We start from the raw sequence: 22,269 nt of genomic DNA on the forward strand, positions 1-22,269 counted from the left end.
CTAACCTATGTTGAGGTCATGCATGTCTTTGCCCTTTTGGTTCCCTCACCCTCTGCTGCAGACCCAGTCTAGCAGCTGCTTGCTTTTAGGACCCAACCAGTTCAATCCGTAGTGCCACTGTTGGTGACAGACATTGAAATCTCCTACCTAGTGCATTTTTCCCCCTTGCCTCCCCCCTCGCTGCTTCCTCAGTGTTGTTGAACATGGAGTATTGATTCTTCCAAGGGCAGATAGTCTGTGGTCATCCGGAGGCTTCCATGTAATATTTAATCTGAAGCCATGAGACCTTTTGGGGCCCACAGTCAATATTGAGGACTCATGGGACAGTTCCCTCCCACTGCCGGGTGGTCTGTCTGGTTCCATTTCTTTGAGACTTTGTAGCGATTGATAACAACAAGCCGCTCGTTGTAAGACCATTTCAGAGGGTACTTGAATCAGCCACCTTGCAGGTAAAGAGTCCCATGTAGATCGCAGGTTTTCTATCATGAGGGACATTCATGAAGACACTTATTTGGGTATGCAGCAAAACCTTCTGCTTTGTGCTCTGCCTCACTTTCACAGGAAGAAAGCAGATACTTGACTCTTATCTATCGCTTTATTGCTAATTTGTACCCTTCTGATGAACCTCAAACTGAACCGTTTGTCTGAACCCTCCATCCCATTTCATCACCCAATGTGAGCTTGGTGACCAGCAGTGCTGCCTAGTCCTACACAAAGTAGTTTAAAGTGCCTTCGTGAACCTTGCCCTTCACTACTAGTCACTGGGCTTGTGGTCCATGACAGAGCACTTAACAAGAAGGACTATAAAGTTATACATTTTCTTTATTCCATCATTCTTCTGCCTTTATATTCTGTTGCGGTTTATTTTTGTGTTTTAAGATGGCACCAGAGTGGCGACATGATACAACACTTCACTGCTTTGTAACCAGATACATTTATATATTTATTGTCAGATGTAACGTTTTGAGTAACTGCATTCCCAAGATTTGACTTGATGAAACAAACTCCCTCTGCTTTTGTTCCCCATCCATACTTACGCAGTTGTCATTCTGCACTGTTGCTTTTTAGCATATATAATGTAAACTACTGTTCACGAGGGATCGCTTCACTAGAATTGTTCTGAATTAAATTTCTGCTTCAGCTTGCATATGTTAATCCCCACAATTCATAAGCTAGACCACGCAAACAGCTATATTGAATCTGAGCTCTAGGAGCTAACCTTCTGCCAATGTATCTCTCGCAACAATAGTATTAGGCTGCTTTTAATTTTCTAAAAGCATAATTTTGCCCATTTTATTCTTGTTCTGATTTCACAATTAACTTTCAAAACAGTAGTTCAATTTCTTTGTCATCTATTTGAAAGATAATAAGTTTTTATACTAACTTTACACAAATTCTGAATGTTTTTCCAAACTTGCCACATTTGAGGAGGCATTGTGAATGACCTGTGTGCTAGCAGTCATGGACTACGTTTCACTTTCTAATGTGACTTCCTTGCCCCTTTAAAAATGTACCTTCCTTTTATTTTAACTCTATCACTTCCTAACTCTGTGGTCTGCCATTGAGATATTCAGAGGAAATCTGCAACAGACCTCTTCTAGGAATGTGTAATTTGTCAAGACGTCAGCCTGTACTTTGAGTGGCGTATCTGCCGTTTTCAGGTGCTGTGAATCCATGCAAACTGATATATAAAGTGTGTAGTATGAAAATCATCTCCACAGCAATCTGATTACTTCCTGACCATTGGTGTTAGACAATTTCATTTCAAATAGTCCATAGAGCCGTACAGCATGGAAACAGGCCATTTTGGTCCAATTCATTCATGTTGATCACACAGTCTGAATTAGTCTTGTCCCATTTACCATATCGCTCTAACCTTTCCTATTCATTAACCCATCCAGATGCCTTTTTTAAAACGCTGTTTGTGTAAGCCTCTATCACTTCCTCTGGCTGCTCATTCCATTTACTCACCAGCCTCTGCGTGGAAAAAGTTGCCCTTATGTCCCTTTTAAATCTTGCCCCCGCCCCTCACCTTAAACAGAAAACTGGGGACTAGTTTTGGAGTTCCCAACCCCAAGGAAAAGATAAAGAACAAAGAAAATTACAGCACAGGAACAGGCCCTTCGGCCCTCCAAGCCTGCACTGACATGCTGCCCGTCATAACTAAAATCTCCTACCCTTCCAGGGACTGTATCCCTCTATCCCAATCTTAGTCGTGTCACAGAGCAGCACGGTGCCACAGTGGTTAGTACTACTACCTCACAGCACCACGGCCTTGGGTTCGATTCCAGCCTAGGGCAACTGTCTGTGTGGAGTTTGCGCATTCTCTGCATGGGTTTCCTCCCACAAGCCACAGATTTGCAGGCAAGGTGGATTGGCCATGCTAAATTGCCTGTAGTACTCGGGGATATGTAGATGAGGTGGGTTATGCAGGGATGGATCTGGGTGGGATGCTCAGAGGTTCAGTGTGGACTTGTTGGGCCAAAGGGTCTGTTTCCACACTGTAGGGGTTCTATAATTCTATATGATTTGTCAAGATGCCCTTTTAAAAGTCACTTTGATATCTGTTTCCGTTATCTACTCTGATAGCAAGTTCCAAGTTTCAGGCACCCACCAACTTCTGTTTTCTTTTAAAAATAAAATAAACGTGTCTTGTACATCACTTTTTTAAACCTTGCCCCTCACACGTTTTAAACTTGTGTTCCCCACCCGAAGTAACAGGCTCTTCCACCTTGGGGGTGAAAAGCTGAATGTCCAGTCTGTCAATTTCCTTCATAATCTTGTAGACTCTATCAGCTTGCCCCTCAACCTCCATCATTCTAGTGAGAACAACCCAAGTTTCTCCAACCTGGAGAAGTTAATGTTAATGTCCTCCATACCAAGCCACATCCTGGTAAATCTTTTCTGTTCCCTCTCCAAAATCGCCACATCCTTCTGGTGTGGCAACCAGAACTGAGTATCATATTCCAAAAATGGGCTGACTAAGGCTCGATAAAACTGCCAGTTTTTAAATTTCAGTCCCCAAGCTGGTGAACACAAGCGTGCTGTATGCCTTGTTGACTACCTTCTCAACCTGCATTGCTACTTTCAGTGACCTGTGTACCGATATACCCAGTTTCCTCTGCCTATTGGTAAACTTGAGGGTTCAGCTATTTACTGTATATTTGCCATCTGGGTTAGATCTTCCGCAATGTATTACCTCACATTTTTCCAGATTAAACTCCATCTGTCTGCCCAAGTCTCCAGCCAATCTATATGCAGCTCTATCTTCTGACAGTCCTCATCGCCATCTGCAATTCCACCAACATTTGTATCAACTGTAAACCTAATCATACCAATTACATTCTCCTCCAGAGATGATAGTAACTGCAGATGCTGGAGAATCCGAGATAACAAGGTGTAGAGCTGGCTGAGGAGCAGGAAGTCTGACAGGGTCTAGGCCCGAAACGTCAGCCTTCCAGCTCCTCTGCTGCTTGGCCTGCTGTGTTTATCCAGCTCTACACCTTGTTATCTTACATTCTCCTCCAAATCATTTGTATAAATTACAGATAGCAAAAGTTCCACCACTGATCCATGAAGAGCGCCACTAGTCACAGCTGTCCATTCAGAAACTCACCCTTTCACTGCTACCCTCTTTTCTATGACTGAGCCAGTTTTATTTTTAAAATCCATCTTGCAAGCTCACCTCAGACCCCGTGTGACTTTACCTTATGTATCGGTCTGCTGTGAGGGATCTTGTAAGGCTTTAATGAAGTCCATGCAGACAGCATCCACTGCTCTACCCTCCTCAATCATCTTCGCCACTTCCTCAGAAAAACTCTATTAGACCATGGCTATCCTTGTCCCTCATGATTTTATAAACCTGTCTAAGGTGACAGCATGTGACGCCCCAGTGAAAGTAGCCCCAGCCTATTCAGTCTCTCCTACAGGTCAAAAACTCTGGCAAGATCCTTGTAATTGTTTTTTTTTGAACCCAGTATATTTCACAATTTGCTTTCTACAGCAGGGAGACCCGAATTGAATGCAATATTCCAAAAGTGGCCTAACCAATGTCCTGTACAGCCAGATGTCCTCCCAACTCCTATACTCAATGCATTGATTAATGAAGGCAGGAATTCAAAGTGCTGCCTGGGATTCCACTTTGAAGGAACTATGAACCTGCACCCCAAGGCCTTTATTCAGCCAAACTCCCCAGGTCCTTAACATTTAAGTGATTTAGGTCCTGTCCTGATTTGTCTTTCTGAAATGCAGCACTGCCAATTTATCTAAATTAAACTCCATCTGCCACTCAACAGCCCATCTGATCAAGGTCCCAGTCTACTCCTGAAGTAACTTTCTCAGCTGTCACTGCATCAGCAATTTTGCTGTCATTTGCACACTTACTAACAATACTTCCCTGTGTTTGCATTCTCTTAAATATGATGAAAAGCAGTGGACCCAGCACTGATACTTACGGCACACTGCTGCTCAAAGGCCTCCAGTCTGAAAAGCAACCTTGCACCTCCATCCTGTCTCCTACCTTTTTACTGTACCTAAATGGCTAGTTCTCCATCTGTGACGTGATCTAGCCAGTCTAACTAGTCTACCATGTGGAACCTTGTCGACTGCCTAACTGAAGTCCATATCGATCATATCCACCACTGTGCCTTCTTGAAATGTAAAACTTTTAATTGATGGTGAAAGGAATATTTTGTTCCTAGCAGCATCAGGTAAGGGACTGAACTGATCTTTCTCCAAAATAATGCTTCTGCCACTTTGACTTTGTCATCGTTCCTCCTTGCTCCAAATCTTCGCTCTTGATCCTCCTTGCTGAAATGAAGACTCTTTACAATTTTATAGCAAAAGTTTGATTTCTGTAAGTGACAGTAGTGGGCTAGTTGCTGGAGATGCCAGACACCTGGTCTGTGATTCCATGGCACCCTTAATCACCAACTGCAAGTTCTGCACCTAATTGCACACTGTCCTTATTTGGAACTCTGCCATTCCTTTCATTGGACCTCCCTCCATCCCAACTGGATGTATTTAAACTTCAGTAGACACTGTCATCCCAAGCATAGTTAGGGATGGGCAATAAACGATAATGATGATATGGAGGACCTCTTTTCTTGGATCTCAGTCAGTGTGCAGAGACATAAAAACAAGGAGTGGAGGTAGGCTGTTGGAATTCAAGTCTGCCTTATCTTTCAACAAGATTATTGGCTGGTTTACTCCATGCCTCAACTCTTTTTTTTTCATGCCACCTCCAATATTTCCAATGATCTATTCTCCCCAACTCTCTGGGGTAGAAATTTCTTGACATTCACTACCTTCTGGTAGAAGTTCCTTTGCATCTCTGTTTTAAATGTCTTTTTATCTGGTAATTGTGTCTTCTAGTTCAAGATGCCCTCTCTAGTGGAACTAGAGGTGCCGTTCTGAATATCTACACTGTCGAGTCCCCTGCAGATCTTGTATCTTCAATAAGATCAGCCTTCATTACAGTTTAGAATAATAAAAGTCTACAATGTTTGACTGCTCTTGATAAGTCAGTCCCTACATCCCAGAAATCAACCTAATCTTGAGCAGCGTGCCATGTCTGTATATCCTAAATGTTAAGTACAGGGTCAAAACTGCAGAAACCTTCCAGGTGAGGCCTCACCCATGCCCTGTACACTATAACAAGACTTCGCAAATATTAAATTCTAATCCCTTTAACAATAAAGTCCAAAATTTCATTTGTCTTTACTTAGTGCACCATGTGCTAATGTTTTCTTTTGTATAAGAACAGCCATATTCCTGTGCTGTGCTCCTTGAGTATCTACACTTAAAGTTAGTCTGTCTATTGATTCTGCCGAACAAGTGCTTGACCCCATACTTTCCAACATTAAACACCGTTTGCCAGTTTTTTTATCCACTTAGTGCTCAACCCCTTTCGTATGCCATATAGATATGTCCTAATTGCAACATGCCTTCCTACCTATTTTTGATTCATCAGCAAAGTTGGATACATTGTATTCTGCTCCCTATACAAATCATTAATAAACAGAGCCCTAGGACTGATTTTATTTTTTTAAACTGATCGTTATGGCACGATAATTACATCGTTCCAACTTAACTCTTACTTGTCCTCAATCCATGGTAATACATTATGCCCAAAACCACAAGCTCCTATTATATGTTTAAACATCAGTGTGGCACCTTTTTAGGCCTCCTGAAATCCAGAAATGCTACATCTACTAGTTTTCCTTGATCAACTTCACTTCTGTCTATCCTGCGCATGTTCCAGGATCTAGTAATCAGAGGCTGCAAATGACCCCTGTCTGAGCCCGTTCCAGGACCTGGTTTCTCTGCTGGTAGCAATAAAATCTGAAGCAGCAATGGTAACAGGAGCAGATCGAAGCGATACCAGCAGCAAGCACTTCTGCGGCTCCAGGCTATAGCTTGTCCTGGGCACCTGTGTAGAGATAAGACTTAGTCTTATTGAAGTATCTGGAAGTTTCTGATTCCATTTTTGGCTTTGTTCCTTTTTTTCTGATGTTTTGATTTTTATTCCAGTTTTGCAATTAAGTCTCTAACCAAGATAGCAGCAAGTACGCCAAAAAGTGATGCCTTCCGTTCCAGCTGCAGTAGTGCCGCAAAGGGAACCCTGATCTGGTCACCAGGCTCATGGCCCATTACAGAGCACTTAACAAGGACGACTATAAAATTGGACTCTTTCTTTCTGTTGTCTTTCCTTCCTGTTGTCTTTCCTTCCTTCACCTTGCTACCTTTTTGTATTCTTTGGTCTATTGTACTGTGTTTTAAAACTGTGCAACACGTTTGACTATTTTGTAACAAGATACATGTGACACAAATCAAACAATGGTAAATGGAATTAAATGCTGAAACGTGAGGTCTTACATTTTGGGAGGACTAACAAGGTACTGGGATTCAAGATGTATGGTAGGACTGTTGGAAGTATGTATGGTTAGAGGGACTTTGGTGTACTAGTCCACAGATTTTTGAAGGCAACAGGGCAGCTGGATAAGGACAATAAGCAGGGAAAAGGAGTAATTTTAAGTTGTGTATTGAATACAAAACGAGGTAGTTTATTTTGGAGCTGTATAAACATGTTAGGCCATAGCTATGTACAGTTTCTGGTCATCACACTATAGCAAGAACATAATTACACCGGCGAGGGTGCAGTGAACTTTTGCCAGGCTGCCACCTGCACTGGAACACTTTATGAATAGAGGCTAAGTAGACAAGAGGTTTAGAGGATTTAAGAATTTTTTTGAGTATCTTGAGCTTCGTTGCCTGAAAGGTTGGTAGAGGTGGGAGCCGTCATGCATTTAACTGCTATTTTCGATGATCACTTGAAACTCCATACAAGACTATGGGCCAAGTGCTAGAAAACGGGACTAAAGAGGTCACAGTGACTTGAAGGGCCTCCTTCTATGCTATAAACCTGACTGTATAGAGGAATGTTTGAGAAATTCGGGCTCTAGCTGAATTTTAATTTGAAGAATATGGGGCATCTTATTTGCTATAGGTAATTGCAAATTACTGCAGTTCCTGAAAATTTTAGATTTTAAAAAACAAATTTTGTTGAAAATACTCTGCTCAGGTAGTGCTCATGGAGTGAAACAACTCACATTTTGAAGTTAGCTCCAAAACTGTCAAGATGGAAATTTCATAGTTTTTGAGGTATGGGAAGTTAAGAATAAATGGGTACTCCAATGAGACGCAGGGTGGGAAAGATCAATAAAAGATTGTGCCTAATGTAGTATAGTAGATGAAATCTCAAGTTGTCTAGTACATTGCTGTTTCACTTGTGACCTTAATGAGAAGGGAGGATGTCAACAAACAGGTTCTACGTTTTGCTTGCATGGTGTAATGAATATCTGGTGCATGTGTTTTTAGTACATAACTTTTTAGTGTTAGGAATTAAATTTCAAAAATGGGGGCTTAAATGTGACCTAAGTGTGGAGTTTAATGCACTGAAAGCAACATGGGGGAGGGCGTAAATCTCAAACATATAAAATCCTCATAGCAGTTAAACAGGTTAAACCCAGGAAAGGTGTTAGCGAGTTTTGAGAAGATTTGGTGTCTCCAGTGAATGGGGAGCCCAGAATGCGGGTCGCAGTCCCTAGTCACTTATGACTGAGATGACCTCATTCAGACTGTGGTGAGCATGTGGAGAAAGCAAGAACAGGGCACTGGGTTAGATGATCATCCATGACCATACTGTTAACAACAGAGCAAACTTGCTGAGCTGAATGGCCTACTCCTGTCTATATTGTTTCTATAATCTCTTAAATAGTTGGTGTTAACTGCTTGAAAGATGAGATCAGAGACAACAGATGCCTTATGAGTTTCTACACTGTTTGCAGTAATGATAGTCCAAAGAACATTAATGGCTTGGGAGTTAAAGCTAAATGAGTGAAAAGCATTCGATGAACTCTGAAGTGCTGTAAAACCCATGCTTCATCAGATCAAATAGGTAATTATGAATGAGAGACTTGATCTGAATGTCACATTAAAGAGCTCCAAACAAGCTCTGTCATCTTGGAACCTGAGGTTCTCTGCAGCTTTTCTGAGTTTTGTTTGTGTTGGAAAACACATGCAGCCTATAGCTGAGAGAATGTCTGTATACTTTAGCAATGTATCTCGGCAGCCTGTGTTGCTGTTAGACTCCAGGTAGCTGGGCTCAGCAGAAGCCTGAGTGGTGACTCCATGTCTTGAGTGAACTGAAATGAATCCTTAGGGGCCATGATAACTCAGTGCAGAGGATAGTTTGGCAAAGGAAGTCCACAAGATGTGTTTGCTCAGTACAGTTATGAGATCTTAGCTTAGCAAAATTCAGCAGCAGTTCAGTGAAGCTAGCGTTTTTAATTCTTGGCACCATTTTCTGTTTAATAAAACACTGAAGATGTGTGTTAGGAGTCCTAAGGAACTGTGAATCAGAAAGCGTGAACAGTCAGTCTCCACTGCTGAAACCAGTCAGATGCTTTGGAAAGACCTCAAAGCTAATCTTTGAAGCTTCAGTATTGGAATCCCTTGCAAAGGAGATAGCACTAATAGGATTTGTTGATCCACTGTCACTGACCTCCAGTAGGATCTGTCTTGACCATTAGGACAGTCACTGGAATTTCTCAATTGGGACTACCATGGGAAATAAGGCAGGGCAAGTGATGGAAGTGTTAGTGGAGCAGCAGTTTGGGGCCAGTGACCATAGTTCCATACTGTTAAAATAACTATGGGAAAAGATAAGTCTGGTCTGCAAGTTAAAGCTCTAAATTGAGGCAAGGCTGGTTTTTTTTGTATGTGGTTTTAGGCAAGAATGTTTGAAAAGTTGATTGCTAGAGGCTGTTTGCAGGCTAAGAGGAAGTGGAAGGCTTTCAGAAGTGTGTTAATGAGCTTCCGGGTCAGTATGTTCCTGTTAAAGTGAAGGGTAAGGCTGCCAGGAGTAGGGAACCCCCATATGACTAGTTATTTGAAGTCCTGGTCAACAAAAAAGGAGGCATATGATATGTATAGGCAGCTGGGGTCAAGTAAGTACCTTAAAGAGCATAGACAGTGTCAGTACACCTAAAGAGAAATCAGGAGAGTTGAAAGGGAACATGGGATGGCTTTAGAACATAGAACATAGAACATAGAACATAGAACATAGAACATAGAACATAGAACATAGAACATAGAACATAGAACATAGAACATAGAACATAGAACATAGAACATAGAACATAGAACATAGAACAGTACAGCACAGAACAGGCCCTTCAGCCCACAATGTTGTGCCGACCATTGATCCTCATGGATGCACCCTCAAATTTCTGTGACCATATGCATGTCCAGCAGTCTCTTAAATGACCCCAATGACCTTGCTTCCACAACTGCTGCTGGCAACGCATTCCATGCTCTCACAACTCTCTGCGTAAAGAACCTGCCTCTGACATCCCCTCTATACTTTCCACCAACCAGCTTAAAACTATGACCCCTCGTGCTAGCCATTTCTGCCCTGGGAAATAGTCTCTGGCTATCGACTCTATCTATGCCTCTCATTATCTTGTATACCTCAATTAGGTCCCCTCTCCTCCTCCTTTTCTCCAATGAAAAGAGACCGAGCTCAGTCAACCTCTCTTCATGCTTTGGCAGATAAGATGAAGGTAAAATCCTTTTGGATTCCCTAATGCATGATCTGCAAGAATAGGCCCTCTTAAAGATCATCAAGGTAATCTACGTCATCTGTGTGCGGTGCTGCAAGGTGGGTGAGATCCTAAATGAATATTTCTTGCCGGTATTTACAGTCGATGAAGGCATGGATGCTAGGGAACTTGGGGAAATAAATTAGTGATGTCTTGAAGAGAGCCCACATAGCAGAAGAGGAAGTGCTGGATGCCTTAAAATGCATTAAGGTAGATAAACCCCTGGGACCTGACTAAGTGTATCCCTGAATTTTCTGGAGGCTAGGGAGGAAATTGCATTTGAGATATTTGTATCATCTTTAGCCATGGATGAAAAGTGCCCAAAGATTGGAGGATAGCTAATGTATGCCGTTATTTAAGAAAGGCTGTGGGGAAGTGCCTGGGAACTACAGACTGGTGAATCTAATGTTTGTGGTGGTAAGTTGTTGGGAGAGAATTCTATAGGCATTGAGAGAAGCAAGGACTCATTTGGGCTAGACACCATGGCTTTGTGCATGGGAAATCATGTGTCTCAAATTTGAGTTTCTTTGAACGGGTGACCAAGAAATTAAATGAGGGCAGTGTGGTAGACACGTCTGTGTGGACTTTCGCAAGGCTTTTGATAAAGCAGTGCATGGTGGATTATTAAAGAAGGTTAAATCTCTGAGGACCCAGGGAGATCTTGCCAATATATAAAATTGGCTTGAAAATAGATGGAGGGAGATAGAGGGTTGTTTTTCAAACTGGAGGCTTACGAGCAGTAGTGTGTCACAGGGATCAGTCTTGGGCTGTTACTTGCTATTTGTGTAATTGGTATGGATGAGATATGTGGCTAGTAAGTTTTTGTGGATGACACCAGAATTGGTAGTATGGTGGACAGTGAAGGTGGTTCACTGGGAATATAATGAGATCTTGATCAGCTGGCTGGTAGGCTGAAGAATGGCTGACGGAGTATGATTTTAGACAACTGCAAGTTGTTGTATTTTGGAAGGTCAGACAAGGGTAGGACTTGCGCAATCAATTGTAGAGCCCTGAGGAATGTTATAGAGCAAAGAGATATAGGAGTACTGGCTCATAGTTCCTTGAAAGTGGGGTCACAGGTAGACAGGGTAGTGAAAAGTCTTTTGGCATGCTTGTTTTATTGGTCGGAGCATTAAGTATAGGAATTGGGACACTTGCTGCAGCTGTACCAGATGCTGATAAGGCCGCATTTTGGAGTACTGCACGCTCTACATTAGAAATTCTGGTTGCCCTACTATAGAAAAAGTCCTCTTAAACTAGAAAGAGTGAAGAAAAGATTTACCAGGATGCTCTCTGGTCTGGGAGGTTTAAGTTTTGGGGAGAGGCTAGATATGCTGGGACCTTTATCCCTGGAGTGTAGGAGACTGAGGGATGACCTTTATAGAGGTGTATGAAATCATGAGGCACAGATAAGGTTGGTGGCCAACTGCTTTTCCCATGGAAACGGTTTTATAACTAGTGGGTATAGGTTTAAGATGAGAGAGAGATTCAAAAGGGTCCAGACAGGCAGTTTTTTTTTCAGAGGGTGCTGGAGGAAGGTGTTCATAGGTGGGTAATAGTTGGGTCTCTGCTCACAGAAATAAGTAGGGCCACTTCATCCCATAATGTCCAGTTGTGTGGTTGTTTATGGTGAGAGGGAAATGGTTAAGAGCCAACAACTGTTGTGATGCAATAGAGCTTCAGGAGAATCATGGATGCAGGTAAAGAGAAAATAAGCAATTGAGAGAGAAATTAGTCCACTGGACCAGAACAGGTAAAAACAATGGATCTACCAAATTAGTCTTCGTTATGGAATTGGGAAGGAGGTAGGAGTGGGCTTTTGTAATTAAAGGGCAAAAGTTGGAGGCTGTGGAAGGAAGGTCTCCAGAGAAAATCAAGTCAGTGACACCCTTAGATACAATAGCTTGGTTGGTGTAATGGTTCCAGTAGAAGGAAGTGTCAAAGTTGCGGTTCAGTCTTTGCTAGAAATCAGTACACCAGATGATGCCAGTACCACCCATGTTAATGTATTTCATGTTTGATTGAACCCAAACAAAAAAATTGCCACACGGTCAAAAGAAGACCAATCCTGTGACTATAATCAGAACAGGGGGAACAGAAATTTTAGGCTGATGTCATGCTGACAGTTCTTAGTACCTGTAGGTGGCATTTTTAAAAGGGCAAAGTATTCTTGGACATAAAACATATAAAGGTGCTTTTGTGAAATGACATTCTGAATGCTATCTTGTGCCTTATTGTACAGATAACAACACAGTTTGACCTCGGCTGGGGTAGAGTTGGTGGCAATGGAGCAGTGTTTACATAAGGGTCGAAGGAAAGTAATTTCAATCTTCCCAATATTTTAATTGGACAGAATTTCTGGTTATCCAGTAAAGAGTGGGACAGGTAGTCTGATTTGATTTTTTTTTTCCCCACGAGCCCTCTACTGTTGGTAAATTAGAATGCAGTAAAGTTAGGTGCATCAGTGTACGTGCTGAAATGTGATTTCAGACAAGTTAATGAGGAAATAGGACTACGTATGTATGGATCGTTGGAGGGCAGCAGAGACAACAACAGATCTGGGAAAATCAGTAGCCTGTGGTGTTTCTCTTTCTGTGATTAGGTGAGAGACGTTGGAGGATGGTGTGATCAACTTCGTCAAATTCTGTAAACAGGCCACTAAGGGCAAGAAGGGCTAGTTTTAATTTCCTTGCACTCAGGATGGAATTTGTAACTTTGACTCGAATTGATGGATTTGGATAGGTAACTAGAAATGTGGGCACAAAGTTGCCCATTCATTCAAGGACTTAGAGGTGACGAACTTTTAGATAGTACTGTTGATGGATGGATCGAGGCTTGGCTTCTTTTCAGACATCTGACTTCAGAATTGAAGGACTTTTGACGTAAAGCACCTGAGGTGAAAAAGACTGCTAACATGGCAGGTAAGGAGGGAAATTGGCTAGTTATTTGTATATTAGGGCAGTGGGTGATGCATACTTGGAGCAAGCTGCCAGTGGAAGTGATCGATGCAGGTACAATTACAGCAGGCATCTGGATAGGTATATGAATAGGAAGTGTTTAGAAGAATATGGGCCAAATGCTGGCAAATGGAATGTGGTTAGATTGGGATGTCTGGTTTTGCACAGATCAGAAGCAGGTCTGTATGAATTAGGTCAAGAGCTGAGCAAGGCATTAGGGCAGATGGGAGAGATACTAGTAGAGGGAAACCATAACGTGTTGCTTTGGAGGTTGCTTCTCTCGGCCCTGTCACATTTGCACAAGAATTCTTTTAAGGTAGATATTTTTCTAATCAACCTGTTCACATACATATTGATGTAGCTCTGGAGCAAGTGGAACTTGAACTAGACCTCTTGGCTCAGAAGTAGAACTCTGGGAATCCAAGGCCTAACCATCTCCAGCTGCATGATCAATGGTCATCTCTCAATTTTGCTGAGTGAACCATGGTCAGCATTATTTGAACTGCTTCACCTGAGTCATTGCATATCCACATGCTACAAGACCTTGACAATGTCCAGGCCTGCTCTGACAAATAGCGAATAACGGCACAACAAATGCCAGGTAACGACCATCTCAAAGAAGGGAGAGTCTTACTGTTGCATCATACATTCAACAATATTGCTATCACTGAAAACCCACTGTCATCATTCCAAGGGGTAACCATTAACCAGAAAATGAATCAAAACTAGGTAATATTGCGGCTGTAAGAGCACGTCTGAAGCTTGCAATCCTGTAGCAATTTAATGTCTTGTCTCCAAAGCCCGTCCACTAGTTGCAAGCACAAGTTGGCAGTGTGATGGAATGCTCCTCCCTTGCCTCTGAGTGCAGCTCCAACAGTGGTCAAGTTTGACACCACCTAGGACAAAGCAGCCTGCTTGATGACACTGCATCCACAAGATTTCCTCCTTCCCCTGCTGACAATGAGTAGCAGCATGCACCATTTACAGGGTGCACAGCAAAATTCACCAAGGCTCCTTAGACAGCACCATCCAAACCACCACTATATCCAGAAAGACAATGGCAAAACATGCATTGGAAAAACCACCTGTAAATTCTCAGTCACTTCCTATCCCCTCTCAAAAATATACATCATTCTCCTTGGAACACAGGCAGCAAGTAACTCGCAACTGCTGGTCACTGAAGGTCTGAGACTCCTATATGCTGAATTTGCATATTTGCTTGACTTAGTCAGTCTTTCGAGGCCTGTTCATGGTCTTCGATCAATTCTGAAATAGAAACAAAAAATTCTGCAAAACTCGGGTATGTCGGCATCTGCTGAAAGAAACATGGATTATGTTTTGAATCCATTGTCAGTTTCTTTGAATTTTTCAAGTATCTTCTGTTTTCAGATTTTCACCATTGGCAATATTGTGCTTTTTGTTTGAGAGGCCAGTTCTAAAGATTGATTACCTATCTTGAGCCATTGCAAGTCAATTTTAGAGAGTGGTAAACAGCCAAGGGTCATTATATCAATAGCAATGACAAGTACAAAAAGGTGAGGGTTTTTAAGCAAATTTTAAAAAAAACAGGAAAATATCTAAAAGTAGGAATTTGAAGTCTGTAACCTCCCAGAATTTCTCCCAATGCCAAGTGCTATTGAGTACAGAAATAAAGTATAACAAATGAATGCATGTCTGCAGAGATGGTTTAAGATTTGCTTTAGATTTCTGGGGCAGGTAAGTTCTGTAAAATGATTACATTTGGCTGGAGTATGTCTCTCTTATAGTACAATGATACCCTCTCTACCTCAATCAGGAAGCCTGGTTTCAAGTCCCTTCCGTCCTAGTCATGTTGAATAATATCTCTGAATATTTTAGAAAATAGCCACACCTTGGCAGGACAGGACAGGACTGAGATCTTTGCAGAAAAATTTGTTATTTCTGTTAGAGAGAGCTGGGAGCCAAGGAGTAAATTCAAAGGGAAGAGGATCACGACTAGTAACGGCGAAAAGAAAAGTAGTAAGCACAATTGTAAGGCAACAGATACTAAGACCAGTATCAAGTGGGCTCAAACAAAAGTGATGAAAGGCAGCATTGTTAAATCTTAGTCTACCTGCATGCATGCAACATTTTCATCATGATTAGATGAATTGAGAAATGTGGTAGTTGGATAATATCCATATACTAGACAATCGTGGTTGCTTGATGTTTCCAGCCTTGGTCAATGTTCAGGGGTATTCAGTGTTTGGGGAGAAGAAGCAAATTGGAAGAGTAAAGCTGTTAATACAGATGATTATCCGATAACATGATAGTTGCATTCTTGTGCAATCTCTCAACTATAGAAAACCGCGTTATAGGGAAATAGTGTGATTGTACAGTAAAAAGTTTGTTATCCCAACAGTGTCCACTATTCATCAATTGTATTACAGCCAATTTGTGTGTTAATGAAACACTTATTATAGCAGAAATACCTGTAAAGAATAAGACCACTATGCTAGTAAGAGGATTTTGGTTATAAAGATCAGGATGGAAAGAAGCCACACCTTGTTGCCACACACTATAGTTGTTGCCCAACAGTGTTAAAGCATACTTTCACATATGTTGACTGAATCACTTCAAAAATTTAGGTTGAGATGTGCACTGCTTGTATATGAAGCCCTGAGGAAGCAATGTTGACAGGTTACAGTTATAACTGAGCATTTTCAATACAACTTTCTATTTTCTCACTTCTGTCTTTTTATGTAAGTTTTCATATCATTGAGTAATACAGCGCAGGAGGGAGCATTTAGAATACCAGGCTTGTGCCATTGTTCTCAAATATCAATTCATTTGTCCTACTTTTTTTCTCATGTGTTTTTATGTCTCCCAAATATTGAAAGCCTCACAGGATTGACAACTTTATCATCCCAACTGTTACCTAAAAGTAGACTGTTATTTTGTGATAATAGTCCTTCTGAGAGTTCTCCCATGTGATTTTGCTTCATTATTTTATTTTCCTTTTATATCTATGTCTGGAGTACTTTACATTTCTTGATTGTCAAATCGCTACCTGAGTGGATGGTTTCTTGAGTTGTAGGTTGTTTGAAACTGAGCAATCTTTTGGGGTTTGTACAGTTTTGTCCTCCACCTTCCCCACTGTCTAATGACTTTTTCAGTATTTATTTGTAGACTTTTATATCCTAACTTCATGTCATCTGTAACTTGCACAGCATCCAGTCTATACGGTAGAAATTTAATGTGTGACATATAGTTGTGCTTGAGTTGGGTTATTAAAAATCCCTGACAGATATAATCCTGATGATTTGGAGGGGGATATTTTTCTCTAATCATCCTATTGCACACCTTTTGGAGCAAGTGGAGCTTGAACATGGGTCTCCTAGTCCAGAGGCAGGGATATTACCATTGTTCTTACAGCTCCTAAACTCTGCACTAGATAAATATTTTGTACACGTGTCATTAAGGGGAAAATACTATTTGTGAAAATGCGAAAGAACCACAAATTATTTAAGTATAGGAATTCAAAGAACTGAAAGTTGATCAATGTAAATCTTCTGCCCTACTTTGACTTCCTGTGTTTTGGAGATTCCATGTTAATGAATGTTTGAGGTGGAAGATTCCTTAGTGAAGTATGAATGACAGGTCCTATTGTTCGAAAGTCTTTGGAAGGCGACAGCCCTATCATTAATATAACTGTTTCAGCACCTGCCTGTAGATCAACATTGACCCAAATGCTGTAATGATATAAAACAAAGAACTACAGGTGCTGGACATCTGAACTAAAAACACTAGAGAAACTCCAGTCTGGCAACACACGTGGGTAGAACAGAGTTAATGCTTTGAGTCTGGTGACTCTTCACAACTAGAAAATGCTACAGCTTGATGTCCTAACACAGCTATATTATTGACAAACATTGAGTTGTTGCTCTTTTAAACATCCTTTTTTTGTTTTTGTGTGATGGTCTATTTTATTGAGCTCTGTAATGAATTGCAATACATTCGTAAGATGGGAACGTGAAGTACCATTTTCCCACATGGATCTTAACTTGTCCTGAAACCAGTAAGGAGATCGGTGGTGCCTGGGTCAAAAATGCTTAAGGCTACACAAAAGAAAATGTGGAGCACAGATGACTCTTGCCTACGTTACTTAAAAGGGAAAGTGAATTTAGATATCTGTGGCAGAGAAGGCAGTGTTAAAATTGGTCATTTGAGCACAGCCATTGCAGATCCAGTTATCTCTTTGCGTTTCCTGTCCTTCATCCAACTATTGTTGAAAGAACATTCCAACTGATCATAGAACTTTCAGGTTTCCAGCATCTACTGTAACTTGCTTTAATTACGTCCATTGGTCCAAATTAAGATCTGCATTAAAACTGGATGTATATTCAGTCCTGCACGATCTGATGTAAAGTGGAATGTTTCCTTGCTGAAGAGAACCCCCATTCAAAACATGCCTCAGATTGAACATAACCTGCTAATGATGAGAAATATGTTTTAAGATGAACAATCAATAGCTCAATACTAGAAGCCACTATATAGAAATATAGCTTTTATAATGTCTTTAAAAATTCAGATCAATTTTTTTTTTAAATGTTTCATTTTGTAGTGGTGAAACACTTCATTCTTAATTCCTTTTTAATTCTCCAAAGTAAAGCAATGTGTTAAAAAAAGTCTTGCCCTTCTACTGTATTCTGGAGGTAAATTGAAGACATGCTACCAAGGAGATATGTTTGGGCAGCATTCTAAGAAACCTATCCTTTGTTTATGGACACTTGTATGTTTCCTTTTGATTCTGAAAGAAAGCTAGAGTCTATTTACAAAATACCCCCCCTCCTCTTTTTTTTTTGTTCTCCCCCTCCCTTTAAAACATGAATGATTTGGGTATTGACTTTTTGAAATTTGAAGCTGCAATCTTGGTCTTACTGAATACATCTCCTTGATGTAAGAGTTTCAGTGCAAGGTAGCAACATGACTATCAAGGTCAGGAAAATGGCAAACAACCCAGATTTGCTACTGTTAGCACTTTGCTTCACGGTTGACAACAGAGCCTTCTTCTGAGGTATGTTTCTGCAGGAACAGCATAGAAAATGTGAAGAGATAAGAACTGCATTAATGAAAACTATATTTAATAGTTCGTTCATAAGTGGTGACTATTACTTCCTGACATCAACTTTTCAGAGTAAACAGCAAAGTGGTGGTTAAACTGGAGGGTATGACTAATACAACATGGGAAGTTGCAAATACTCCCCACGCAATAGAAATTTAAAACTGCTTTAAATGATTTCCAGAACAGGTGTTTTGGAAACAGTTGTCCTATTCCATTAGTGAGCTGTACAGGAAACAGCTTGCACATCTGGGAAAAGTGTACAATGCAGTGTCAACAGTGTTGTATTTATGACATCCCTGAGGTTTGTCATACTTCTATTGTCATTAGTACTTTGCTGTGTATGTTGGCCTTCCACCAACTTCTTCACAGCATATGTAATAGCTACAGAAGAAATAACAAGAGTACTGGGGTCAGTTGTGATCATTATGTATAGAAGCAGAGATAGGTCATTCAGCCCATTTTGTCTACCAGAGTACATCTTTACTTTTGACCAGGGGACCTGAATTGCCCAATTGTGGTCTGACCAGTGCATTATATAGTTTTAGCAAGATAACCCTGTTTATATACTCCAATTTAGAATTGGGGTGTTGCAAGGGAATACTGTTAAAGGAAATTTGAGCAAGGAAGGAAAGGGAGGGTATTGTAGTTAGAAAAGCAGCTCTGAGGAAGATTCACAAGACCCAAAATGTTCACTCTACTTTCTCTTCACAGATGTTACCTGTCCAGAGTGTTTCCAACAGTTTGATTTACAGCATTGATCTGTAGTCATGCATACCAAAATACAGTGAAAAGCCCAGTTCATGGGTGGTACAGCCAGATCACAAGAAGCAGAGGATGTACACATCAAAAAGACTTAGACTTCAAGGCATACAAGTTACATTATTTGAGGCTAGAGTCCATTCAACAGTCAACAGCTGGAAAGAAGCTGTTCCTGTGTGTCTGTACACACACAGGCTTCTGTATCTTCTGCCTGATGTAAGAGGTTGTAGGAGATGATCACCAGGGTGCACTGTGTCTCTTTTGGCTATCTTTCCACAGCAGCAAGCCACATAAATATAGTTCATGAACGGAAGGTTGGCTTCCGTCATGGCCTGGGCTATGCACACCACCTTCTGTAGTTTCTTATGGTCCTGGGCAGGTCAGTTGCCATACCAGGCCATATGCACCCAGACAATATGCTTTCATTGGTACATCTGTAGAAGTTGGTGAGAGACCTATGGACAAGCCCAATTTCCTGAGCTGCCTGAGGAAGGAGAGACATTATGCCGCCTTGCCCGTCGTATTTACATGGGGAGTCCCAGGCAGGTTGTCAGTTATCTCAACTCCAAGGAACGTCCTGCTGTTCACTCTCAACCGCAGTTCCCATTGATGTGGATGCGGGTGTGTTCTCTTCCTTTTTTTTTACAGAACTCTATGATCAATTCTTTTAGTTTTGCTGATGTTGAGAGACAGACTGTTTGTTTACATTTCTCTATGCCACCAAGGCCTCTATCTCCCTCCTGTATTTTGATTGTTGTTAGATATGCACCCCACTATGGTGTTATCAGCAAATTTGTAGATGGCGTTCATTCGGAATTTGACAACACAGTCATGGGTGTACAAGAATATAGTGGGCTTGGGGTGGGGTGTGGGGGTTGATGCGGATCCAGTGTTGTATTACAGGGGAGCAGGGGCAGTCACCCATCTTCACAAATTGCAGCCTGAGGGTCAAAGCTGAGCATCCAATTGCAGAGGGCAGAGCTGAGATCAAGGTCATGCGGTTTTTAGATCAGCCTGGAGGGGATAATGGTGTCGAAGGTAGTCAACAAGCAGGAGTCTGACATAGGTGTCTTTGTTGCCCAGATGTTCCAGGGATGAATATAGGGCTAGGGCTAACTATAGGGGATCAAGGCAGGTTGGGAGACTGTAATTGATGTGGGCCATGACCAACCTGTCAAAGCACTGCATGATTATTGAAGCCAGAGCTATTGGGTGGTAGTCATTAAGGAACACTGCGTGTGTTTTCTTGGGTACAGGGATGATGTGGCCGCCTTGATGCAGGTGGGGACTTCACCCTGTAGGAGGGAGAGGTTGCAGATGTCGTTGAGTACCTCAGCCAGTTGGGCCACACAGGATCTGCATGCTCAGCCGAAGACACCATCCAGGCCGATCACTCTCCTTGGGTTGACTCCCAGGAAGACTGATGTGACTTCTGAAGTGGTGACAGAACAGGTGTCCTGGGCTGTCAGGGCAGGCGTTGTGACACCAGTGGTCATCTGCTCAACTGCATCTGCAGTTCTTTGGTGTTTTATTTTGGTTTTTAAACCGTATTGTAGCATGATCTAAAATTAGAAAATTATAATTTCTGGTTGTAACATGTTTGCATTACACGGCTATGGAATTGTCCATCAAGAATTTCTTTTTAAATCCATTCAACAATCCCTCAAACTAACATCCCTCTACACCAGATTAGTGAAAAAGGTAAAAATCTATGGCCTGAGTTAGATGCTGACTCTTGCATGAGATCATCTATCACATCTGCAATGTACAAGTTACCAAATGCTTCAAAGAGCCAAAGGTGTTTGAGCTCCTCGCTCATTGGAAGGGGCAAGAGGGGTTTATGAAGACTTAGTTTGTTTTTGTTGTGGTGAGTTAGGCTGATTATCTTTGCTTCCAAGATTATCTTAGAGCAGTTGATACTTTTGTTGTACAAGAGCAGGACCATGGATGTTTATATATTTGAGCCAGAGTTGTTGGTGGTTATTGCTGTCTAATCTACGCTCTTGAAAAGTTTATGCAAGAGATACCTAGTTTGATGGGATTTTCTCAATTCTGGGGAATGGTAATGCATCCTTTGCATGGCCAGTCTGTGAAACAGTGCAATGACCCATTAGTGGTCTGCGCCAACAGAACTTGAACTATCAAATGTGAGAATTTTATTGACTAAGATCAAAGAATGATCTCATTGTGAAGGCACCCCCTAAGTACCAGCAGCCAAAATTTTTATATTTAAACCCTGCATCAGCAGAGTGGGTGCAAGACTTTCTTTAAGCACTGAAATAAAGTGAATTATGAAGCATAACAGCTTGCTAAAATGAGTTGACAAACTAGGTTGCAGTGGCAGGCACTTAGAGGACATTGTCCTGAAAACAAATGGATGCTATCTGACGGATTTGGCAGTTCTGATTGGACAGAGTACTATTTTTTTTAAATGACCAAACAGAACGGAAAATAAAAGAAAAATCTAGCTAGATATGTGAAAATAAAATTCCTATAAATTTAGAGTGAACAAAGCAGGTTAGAAAATCTTAGAATTTCTGACTGGATAATTGATATTGGAAAAAATGGGTGCATGGCAGATGAATTCAACATAATTTTATCAGAGTTCATTATAGGATACTAGTAAAATCCCAGAAACAGCAATTACTCAGAAAATTGATGGAATACAGGAACTCTGGACAATCAAGATCACCAGAGGAGTGGTAAAATCAAAGATCTGTACAGGAGAGACCCTTTGGCACATCTGCACTTGGAGAGGATTTGCTGAAAATAACTTTCAGCCACAGGGTGATGGGAATGTGGAATGCACGTCCTCCCAGGCAGTGTATTCCAGATTCTCACCATCCTCTGGGCGAAAACAATTGTCTTCAAATTGCCCCTCAACCTTCTACCATTTGCCTTTTTTAATTTATGCCCCCTTCGTTGACTATTCATTTAAATGGAGGAGCTATTTGCTATCCATTCTGTCCATGCCCCTTAACTTCTACACATTAATCAGATCTTCCTCTACCCTCATCCTTCTCTCCTAAAGAAAACAACTTGGAGCTTCTCCAACTACTCCCTTTGATAGAGCCGTGCTCACTGTCCCTGTTCAAAAACATGCCTGTCAAGTGGAAATTAATTCCCTACTTCAGAAATTTCTCTAATAGTTTCTCTACCACTGATGTGAAACGTATTGGTCTTTAAATCCCTGCTTAATATTTAACACCTATGTTGAAAAGTAGAAACACATTAACTTTACATGAGTCCTTTGGCACCTCTCCTGTGGTCAGAGAGGAATTAGAGCAGTTGGGTCAGATCCCCTGTA

The 22,269-nt window shown here is 41.3% G+C and overlaps 1 protein-coding gene across 1 annotated transcript in view; it reads left to right on the forward strand.

The window, feature by feature from the left end:
- The window catches only part of LOC125456064 (RNA-binding E3 ubiquitin-protein ligase MEX3C), a 45,217-nt gene that overhangs the window by 15,644 nt on the left and 7,304 nt on the right, over positions 1 to 22,269 (forward strand). The gene's annotated exons all lie outside the window — the stretch shown is intronic.

This window comes from Stegostoma tigrinum, chromosome 1, assembly GCF_030684315.1.
Source record: "Stegostoma tigrinum isolate sSteTig4 chromosome 1, sSteTig4.hap1, whole genome shotgun sequence".
NCBI classification, from domain to species: domain Eukaryota; kingdom Metazoa; phylum Chordata; class Chondrichthyes; order Orectolobiformes; family Stegostomatidae; genus Stegostoma; species Stegostoma tigrinum.